The sequence below is a fragment of the Vombatus ursinus genome, unplaced genomic scaffold (assembly GCF_900497805.2).
Source record: "Vombatus ursinus unplaced genomic scaffold, bare-nosed wombat genome assembly UNPS02007284.1, whole genome shotgun sequence".
NCBI lineage: Eukaryota > Metazoa > Chordata > Mammalia > Diprotodontia > Vombatidae > Vombatus > Vombatus ursinus.
The window spans coordinates 6,261,785-6,270,730 of NW_020947062.1; the positions used below are offsets into that span (position 1 = coordinate 6,261,785).

The following is an 8,946-nucleotide window of genomic DNA, read 5'->3' on the forward strand; positions in this document are numbered from 1 at the left end:
CCAAGTTCTTTAGTGCCTCTCCCATTCTCCATGTTTGTATGTTTATTTGTTTGTTTATTTTCCCAAAGCTCAGCAACAATGACTCTGCAACCTTATCCATAAGCACTGAAGTGCCCTGGGGTATGGTCCATCTGGTTCTGGGGAATTTAATTCACTGAGAATAGCTAGTTCTCTCTTAACATACTCTCACTTATCTTGGATTTCCATGCCCTATTAACTTTTGTTTTATCCTTCCCAGGCTGAAGATTATTCTGCTTCATAGAGAAAAGAAAAACAAAAGTAGACTAATTCTGCCTACTCTTTTCATTTACTATTATCTCACAAACAGTGGTCCTAACCCTTTCCTTTTCCTCCTTTTGCCCCCAGTGTAGCTTCAAAAATTACCTTTTTTGTTGTTATATGTGCTTGCTTTGGCAGCATATATTCTCAAATTGGAATGATACAGACAACATTAGCCTGGTCCCTGCACAAAAATAACACACAAATTCACAAAGCATTCCATATTGGGGAAGGAGAGTACAGCTAGGTGGTGTAAACTATAGAGCACCAGGCCTGGAGTCAGGAAAACTCATCTTCATGAGTTCAAATGAAGCCTCAGACACTTAATAGCTGTGTGACCCTTGGCAAGTCACTTAACTCTATTTGTTTCAGTTTCCTCATCTGTAAAATGAGCTGGAGAAGGAAAGGGCAAACCACTCCAGTATCTTTGCCAAGAAAGCCCCAAATGGGGTCACAGAGAGTCAGACATGACTGAAAAAACTACATTGTGACATCCTATCATGACCAGCCTTCCCCAAGCCATGCTATTTGCTCAGTACCTAACTATTCTTGACTCCCATCAAAATTTGCCAATTGGAGCTGAGAGGCTAATGAGTCTTAAAGAGTTAACATGCGATAGTGGTTTAATGCCTTAATCCTTCTTGGATTGCATTTTAACAGGAAACTTGAGCAGGTTATGGAAAGAATTTCAGACATTTAAGTAGGTTGATGGGAAGCATATTTGGGGACAAGAAAACTTTTCACATTCATGCCTCAAATCAGACCTCTTCGGCAATTGACTACTAAGACTAGATCTAACATGGGACTTAGGGAAAACAAAATCATTTCCAGAATGAGGGCAGAAATTCAAATTACAGAGAGAAGTCATATACATATGCTTTTAAACACATGCCCAATTCAGCGTGCTGAGACTTTTATGATTCACTTTGACCATACCAGCCTGTCAGAGTATCTATCACTGTCTGGGTTTTGAAATTCCATGGCACTATCCAGTGAGATTAGCTATTCAGATGCTGACTCAAGAACCAAGAACTAAAGTGACTGTGAGAAGGGTAATAAAGTCTTTATTGCCAACCAACCTTTTTCTTTTTTTAATGTCTTATAAACAAAGGAAGGACTACAGGAAAGTGGAAATAACACTGGATTCAGACTCCAAAGTGTTAGCCCACTTAGTAACTGTGTGACTTTGGTCAAGTCACTTAACTTTTCTGGGATTCAGTAAAATCTGTAAAATGAAGGGCTTGGGTTGCATGATCTCGAAGGCTCTTCAAACTCTTAAGTCCCATGATCCTTCAGAGTAGAAGAGAATTTAGAGTAGCAACTCATAGAAATACAGAATATCACACCTTCAAGGAACCTTACAAGTTAAGATAATCTCATCAGATTAGACCCCTTCTCCCAAAGGAGGAGAGGGCAAACTAAGAGACAGAAACAACCAGTGACTGATGAAACCATCCATAGTTATAACCACTGAACACAAAATATATTATACCAATCCATGCATTCATTCTTTCCTGGCTTACTTCTAATTAGTATATTTAAAGGTGCATGGGGGTCTGCCTATCCTATATTGATTCATTTACAATAGCTTCTGACTCCTTTTATCCCTTCCTGAATGAGAAATAGGATAAGTCTCAAGGTTCAGAGGTCATCCATGGTCAGTCTACAGTTCTGGCAGAGCTGGCTGCTTCTTAGTTGGACCTCCTGTGTTCCATGACATGTCAGAAGTTAGGACAAAAGAGAACACGGTAGCTGTCTTATAGGCTGGTATATGTCCTCCTCGTACTCTTTGTTTTAATATCAGCAAATTACAACCAGATGAGTTCTTTCTGAGCCTGAGCTGTGTCTTTCTTGTGAACGTATAGAGTTCATACAACAAGGAATACTGGATATGGAAAAGGCCTTAGAATCATAGAAACATAGGAGGTTAGAACTGGAAGGAGCATTGGAGTCATGATCAAAGATAGAAGGAATTCTTAAGATCATTTTATCCAGTCCCCTCAATTCATAGATGAAGAAACTGAAACTTTTCCAAGGTCACAGAGTTCATAAGTAAGAAAGCTAGGACTAGATCTTTGGACTTTCAGTCCATTTCTCTTTCCAGTACATCACGATATGTTGAGGGGTGATGAAACAAAGTAGAAAGGTCCCTGAAAGGGAACCTAGAGGGTTTGGATTTGAGCTCAGCTCCAATGCTTCACATATCTGAGCTTCAGTTTCCCTACTTGTAAAATAGGGATAAAAAATTTTGCTACCATCTTTATAGAGTTGTTTGTAAACATAATTGCTATAGACATATGAGATATGATAATCATGACTAAGCCAGACAAATCTTCCTTGGATTACTAATAACCAGCCTTCTATCAAGAGAAGAGATTTCCTGGATTTAGGATTGAATCTCAAGTAAACCCACATTTCAGATTTTTCAATTCTAACCTTCTAGAGAGAGAGGAAACATTCCTAGGCCATGTTCCTTGGGAGAGAGAATAGGATTGTGTACACTACTCCATCCTTAGGGCCCAGCACATGAACTTATACAGAGTAGGACATGTGTGCCCATCAATGTGTGCTTCTGATGGATTTGTGAGGCTTAACTTGTTGCCATTTAAAGACTCTTTAGCATAGGCAGTGTCTTGTGTGGCCTAATAACATTCTATTCCTCAAATTTAAAAATCCAAATCCAACAAATATTTATTTAGTATTTACTATGTACAAAGCACAAAAAATGTAAATTGGATGGGATTGGTTAATAAACCCTCATAGATCTAGATTTCTGATTGGAGACAGAAGATCCAAACATAGATAGAGTACATGATATTATGTGAGAATTGCATTAGAGTTACAAAAAAAGTGTTATGTGAGGTCAAACAGGGAAGGTTACTATGAATAGAGAGGATCCAGGAAGGTTTCATGTAGGAGGTGGCATGTGGTTTGGGTCTTAAAGGATGGGCAAAAAGTTAGCAGGCAAACACTTGCATTAATAGCTTTGGTGCTCCAGTGGCCAGGGCTAGTTCAGAATCTTAATTAATTAGGTAATTGTCCACCAAAAAAAGCAAGGCGGGGGGGGAAACAGCAGTGATATTCATGTTCTTAATCAGTAGCCGGGCTGAGTTCATTAACAGTAAAAGACTTTTAATTTAAAAAAAAATTAAATTAAAAAAGTAAAGGAATTTGAGAAGCATTTAAAGCTGTGAGATTTGAAAAACATACCTAGGTTAGAGAGAAGATCAGCTTGCAGATGCTGAGGCAACAGATTGTTCACTAGTGAGGCAATGTGCTAGAGCGGGAGCTGTATTAAGCACTTATTATGTGCTGTGCTCCTTTCTTTATGAAGGAAAATAATCTTCAGACTTGGAAGGAGAAAACAAAAATTAATAGGGCCTGGAAATAAGTAATAGTATGTTAAGAGAGAACTAGCTATACTCAATGAATTAAATTCCCCAGAACCAGATGGACCATATCCCAGGGCACTTAAGTGCTTGTGGATAAGGTTGCAAAGTCATTGTTGATGAGCTTCCTTTATTGCTTCCCTCCTTCTTCCTTCCCCACTCCCTTGTCAGCTTCCTTTTATGTATTGATTTTCCTTATTAGAATGTAAGCTCCTTGAGATCAGGGACTGCTTTTCTGTTTCTATTTAGAGTTCCAGCACTTACTAAAGTGCTGGCACATAGTAGGCACTTAATAAATGTTTGTTGATTTGTCTTGATTCTATTATGCAACACAGAGAAAGAGACATTCTAGTTAATGGAAGGTTGCTGCACACAACATGCATAGATTCCCAATTTTCAAAGTATCAATGGATGTCAATGCAGGTTAACCCATTTTCTACACCTCATTGTCTTTGAGAATCAAATGAAGTATTGAGAAGTTAAGTGACTTGCCTAAGGTTGCACAGCCAGTATAAATCAAAGGCGGGCTTTGAACAAGGTGCCCCTATATTCACTATACCATGTTTATCTATATCTCTCTCAGTTTATCTCTGTCTCTGTTAAATATGATGCCCTCAGCTGGCCACAATCCTCCAGAAGTGGCTCGATCAAGGCACCAGACTGGATACTATCACTTCCCTCTCTCTGGACTTCTGTTAATGCTATTGAAAATCATGTTCTTTTTTTTTTTTAGTTCTTACATCATACTCTAGGCCCATGTCAGGCTTGTTGTCCACTAAATAACTGTAACAATAACTCATATTTATGTAGCACTTTAAGGTTTGTAAAGCATTTTAAAAACTATTGGTGTCATTGTGTTAGTTTTGACCCCATCTTGCTAAAATGCCCAGATCTTTTTGAATCTTGATTCTGTCATCCATATGACACATCCTAATGTCATCTGCAAAAGTGGCAATTATGACATCTATAATTTCACTGAAGTCACTAATAAATATGGTGAACAGAATGGGGTCAAAGGACAGATCTCTGGGGCATTCCACCAGAGAATTCAACTCCCTCCAGGTTCACCCTAGTCCATTAATCATTACTTTGGGGGTTTAGTTATTCAACTAGCTACCAACATTCCTAATTAATATTCAGCCCACATCTTTCCAAGCTGGCCATAAGGATCCTGTAAGACACACTTAGGCAAAAGTCTTACTGAAAGCCATATATGACTGACATGCCCCTCATCCACCAGGTATTCAAATGTAACAGTAATAATTGCTTCTAGGTCTAAGGGGCTGGGGTCCCACAAACTTCTCCCTCTCTATTAAGGGGCCCTCTTTGTTCTAGACCCAAGTAATTGAGACCAGGTTTAGTCCTAGAATTTCCTGACCACCTAAAGGGAGGGTTAGAATATTTTTCTCATTCTCTTTGTTTTTTTATATCCCCACCCAAAGCCTCAGGAAAAAATTACTTAAAACTTAAATTTTAGCTCATGTTTAGGGATCTCCCCAAAGGTGGAGAAGTAGAAAGTTACTCAATGGACAATGTAGATCAGATATGGGACAGCTATTATTTCCTCTGCACAAAAAAAATACTTAAAACACACAAAACTCACAGGCTATTATTGATAAAGACTTAAATATGAAGCAGTAAGCTATGACTCTTATTATGCTCTCCCAAGATATTGAAACTTCAAAACATAATATTTTCTAATACTGCCGAATCAGCATTCCACCTTCATTTTGGTGCTGTACTCTCTGAACACCTTCCCCAAAGTTTTTGGTTAAGCTAGGCCAGGAATTGAACTCCTTTTGTTAGAAGAGTAAAGAAATTGGAAATTTTTAAACTGGAGATAGCATTTAGGGTAGAAATGATAACTATCTTCAACTATCTGGAGATCCCTAAAGTTCCTTCTGATTCTGACAGGTATTCAAGCATGGGGGCCAGAGTACAAGAGAGGAAGTCAGAGGTCCTAGACTGAATCCTGGCACTGATACTTTACTCTCTGGACACTGATCATTTCACATCTTTGACCTCAGTTTCCTCACTTATAAAATGATGAGGTTGTATTTAATGGCCCCCAAGGTCCTTTTGGGCTCTAGGTACTATTAGTAAACACTCTATATTGTCCTTTCCAGATCTAAATTCAATTCATAATTGAATATATAATTGAATAATCTATAATTCAGGAGGCAAAGAGGAATGCATTTCTAAAAATAAACAGGCAAATTCAGTAAAGCAGCTTGTCTCTAATTCAAAACCAGTTAGGTTCAATTCTCCACCCTCCGCAAAGGATTTCTTTCTTTTCCCATGAAAGGAAGTGATCATCTGTCAAACATACCACTCTCACACACAGCTCAACTCCCTCAAAGACAGTCAGTGAGTGTGCTATTGTTACTAGCACAGACCAGGGTCTCCACAGGACTCCCTGGGCTGAAAAACTAAATGTTTTTTCAATGCTCTGTTCTCTAAAGTCAAACTTGTTCAGTGTTTAATTGAATCCCTGCATTGAGTTTGTCAAAACATGATGAAACCAGATGGGCAAAAAGCCAAAGAATGACTGTGCATCAGACAAGAATGAAAAAGCAGCAAAGGACAGGATGGCAAAGGGATGGTTTTCATGACTGGGCATTTCGTGGAGACCAAGTGCTACTGCCCATCCCTCATTGTCATGTGACCTTGGGCTAGACACTTTTTGGATCTCAGTATTATCACCTGTCAAATGAAGGAGTTGGATTAGGTCATCTCTGTGTTTCCTTATAGTCCCGAATCCTATGAAACCTCTGAGGTCCCTCCCAGCTGTGAGGTTTTACACTTCTTTGCCTTCCATAATTGCTCAAAGATGACTAAGAGCCATGGAATGAGGTCAATTAACATAGTATCACAGAATTTAGTGATGAAAGGGACCTTCCATATCATCTACTTCATCCCCTTACTCCACCACACTCCACTTCTTCCCTCCCTCAGAGACTGAGAGGTTAGGGTCGCGCAGGTAGAAAGGAAAACAATTCTGGATTCCAATCTCAGTCTTCTGACTTTAAATGTGATGAGCTCCTGTATCTCTGGCCCAGCTCTATCCAGAGCTAGATTTATCTGTGGAACTTGGGAAAAATTGAGCAACTTATTAAAAATGACCCTAATCTGCAAATGCAGTGAGCCATTACCAGTTATTAATAACTTAGCTCAAATCGTCTTTTCAGCCCTAGACACCAGTAAAGAGCTCATCTTGGCTTGAGGTGGCCTGGATTCTTAAAGACTATTCCAGAGGAATTTGAATTCTGATAGACCCTACCAAACCTGGAAGGCTCTAAGTAAGGGCTCAGTGATGTATGACATGTCTATGGTCCAGAGATTGGCTTCATTAAGCTTGGAGAGTTTTATCCCCAGAGGCTTATCCATGATGTGACTGGCTTGTAGGTCTGTTTGTTTTTATTACAGGAACTACTGTAGTGTAGAGGGTTTCATGATGTATCCACATAGATGAAATCCTTAAAATAAGCATTCTTAATCTGGAATCTGTGAACTTGTTTTCTAAAAAAAAAAGTTGATAACTTTTAATATACTTGGTTTCCTTTATAATCCTATATATTTTACTTTGTGTATTTAAAAATATTGCTCTACAAAGGGATCCATTGGCTTCACCAGACTGCTAAAGGGGTCCAGGACACAAAACAATTAGGAACCCCTGCCTTAAAGTACTGAAGTTTTAGTCCTATCAGAGAGCAGCAGCAAGAAAGGGAGGTTAGCCTAGGGTGAGTGAGCTGTTTTTTGGTTTGTTGTAATAGGACAGAGGGGTCATCAGAAAAGGCCCGAATGATGGAAGAGTTTCAGGGAATGGCAGATCCAAGGGGCAACGGGAATGCTGTGGAACCCATGGGGTATGGAGAGTAGAAGAAGGACAAAGATGAAGGGCAGAGCCCTTTGGACCTGCACTGGAAACCTTCAAGGCTGACATTAATCTATTAATAAATACTCTGCATCCTATTATTCATTCAATTATGAATTCTCCTAGCTGTATGATCATTTTGTCCAGAGATGTCAAACACATGTGAACTACATTTGCCACACTACCAAGTGCCCCCAGAACCAGATTAAAAGGTAATTGAAAAATATTTGACAAAATAAACAAAAATACAATTTTGTTATTCAGTCATTTCAGTTGTGTCTGACCTTTATGAACCCATTTGGGGTTTTCTTGGGAAAGATACTAGAGTGGTTTGCCCTTTCCTTCTCCAATTCATTTTAAAAATGAGGAACTGAGGAAAACAGGGTTAAGTGATTTGATCAGGGTCACACATCAAGTAAGTTTTTGAGGCCAGATTTGAACTCATAAAGATGAGTCTTCCTGACTCCAGGCCTGGCGCTCTGTGCACTATGGAGCCACCTAGCTGCCCCTGCCCCAAATACAATAGAACACAGTAATGTTAATATATGGTTTTCTAAGTCAATATGTGGCAAGGTTCCTTATCATGGTTTAGTAATTCCAGTTTCTATTTACGTTTAACACCACTGATCTAGCCCATAACAACGACTTGAAATATTTTTGCTAAAATACAAGTGTAAAATTAGGATAATCATTTTACCATACTAAACATTACTATGAATAAAAATATGTAAATCAAACTTCACAAATATGTAAATCAAAATTTACAAATTTCATAATTTAACAATGACCTAAAGAGGAGACTCTCTTGTCTCTAAATGTCCTTCCCTGTCAGCACAGATTACAGCTCAGAGCCCATCAAAAGACATAAGCTCAGTTCAAATTCAGGTTATTTTCATCTTCAAGAAATGATCTCCCTCTTTTTTTTAACAGGATTTATTTTTAATCCTTCTAAACCTTGAGGTGGGGAGGGCCCATATCCTTACTTTTTTTTCTTACACTTCTGATCTAAATGCTTCAAATACTGGGGAGGAACTTTATTTGATCTGTAATTTCCTAAGAGCTCAGTTGGACTCTTCCTCTATGATTCCTTTCTGAAATATGTCCTCTCATGACTCTGGTGGAAAGTATTCTAGACGGGCATTTGGACTTCACCAAAAAGAAGGATGGAAAGGAGACTAAGTTTGGTGGCACTGCTGTTTTGTAAAAGAAAACTGTTCTCATTCCAAAGGGAAGTATGTTTAACATCACTGGGCCAGCTAGGTGGGTTGATGGACAGAGTGCTGAACCTGGAGTCAGGAAGACCAGAGTTCACATTGTGCCTTAGCAACATACTAGCTAGGTGATGTCATTTAACTTCTGCCTGCCTCAGTTTTCCTATCTATAAAATGAGGATAATAAAAGCAA

At 38.8% G+C, this 8,946-nt stretch overlaps 1 non-coding gene across 1 annotated transcript; it reads left to right on the forward strand.

Annotated features, from left to right (window-relative positions):
• Positions 1-401: 401 nt before the first annotated feature.
• Positions 402-508, forward strand: LOC114033686. The gene has a single exon (XR_003568010.1). It is a non-coding gene; the product is annotated as a U6 spliceosomal RNA (small nuclear RNA).
• Positions 509-8,946: the final 8,438 nt, after the last annotated feature.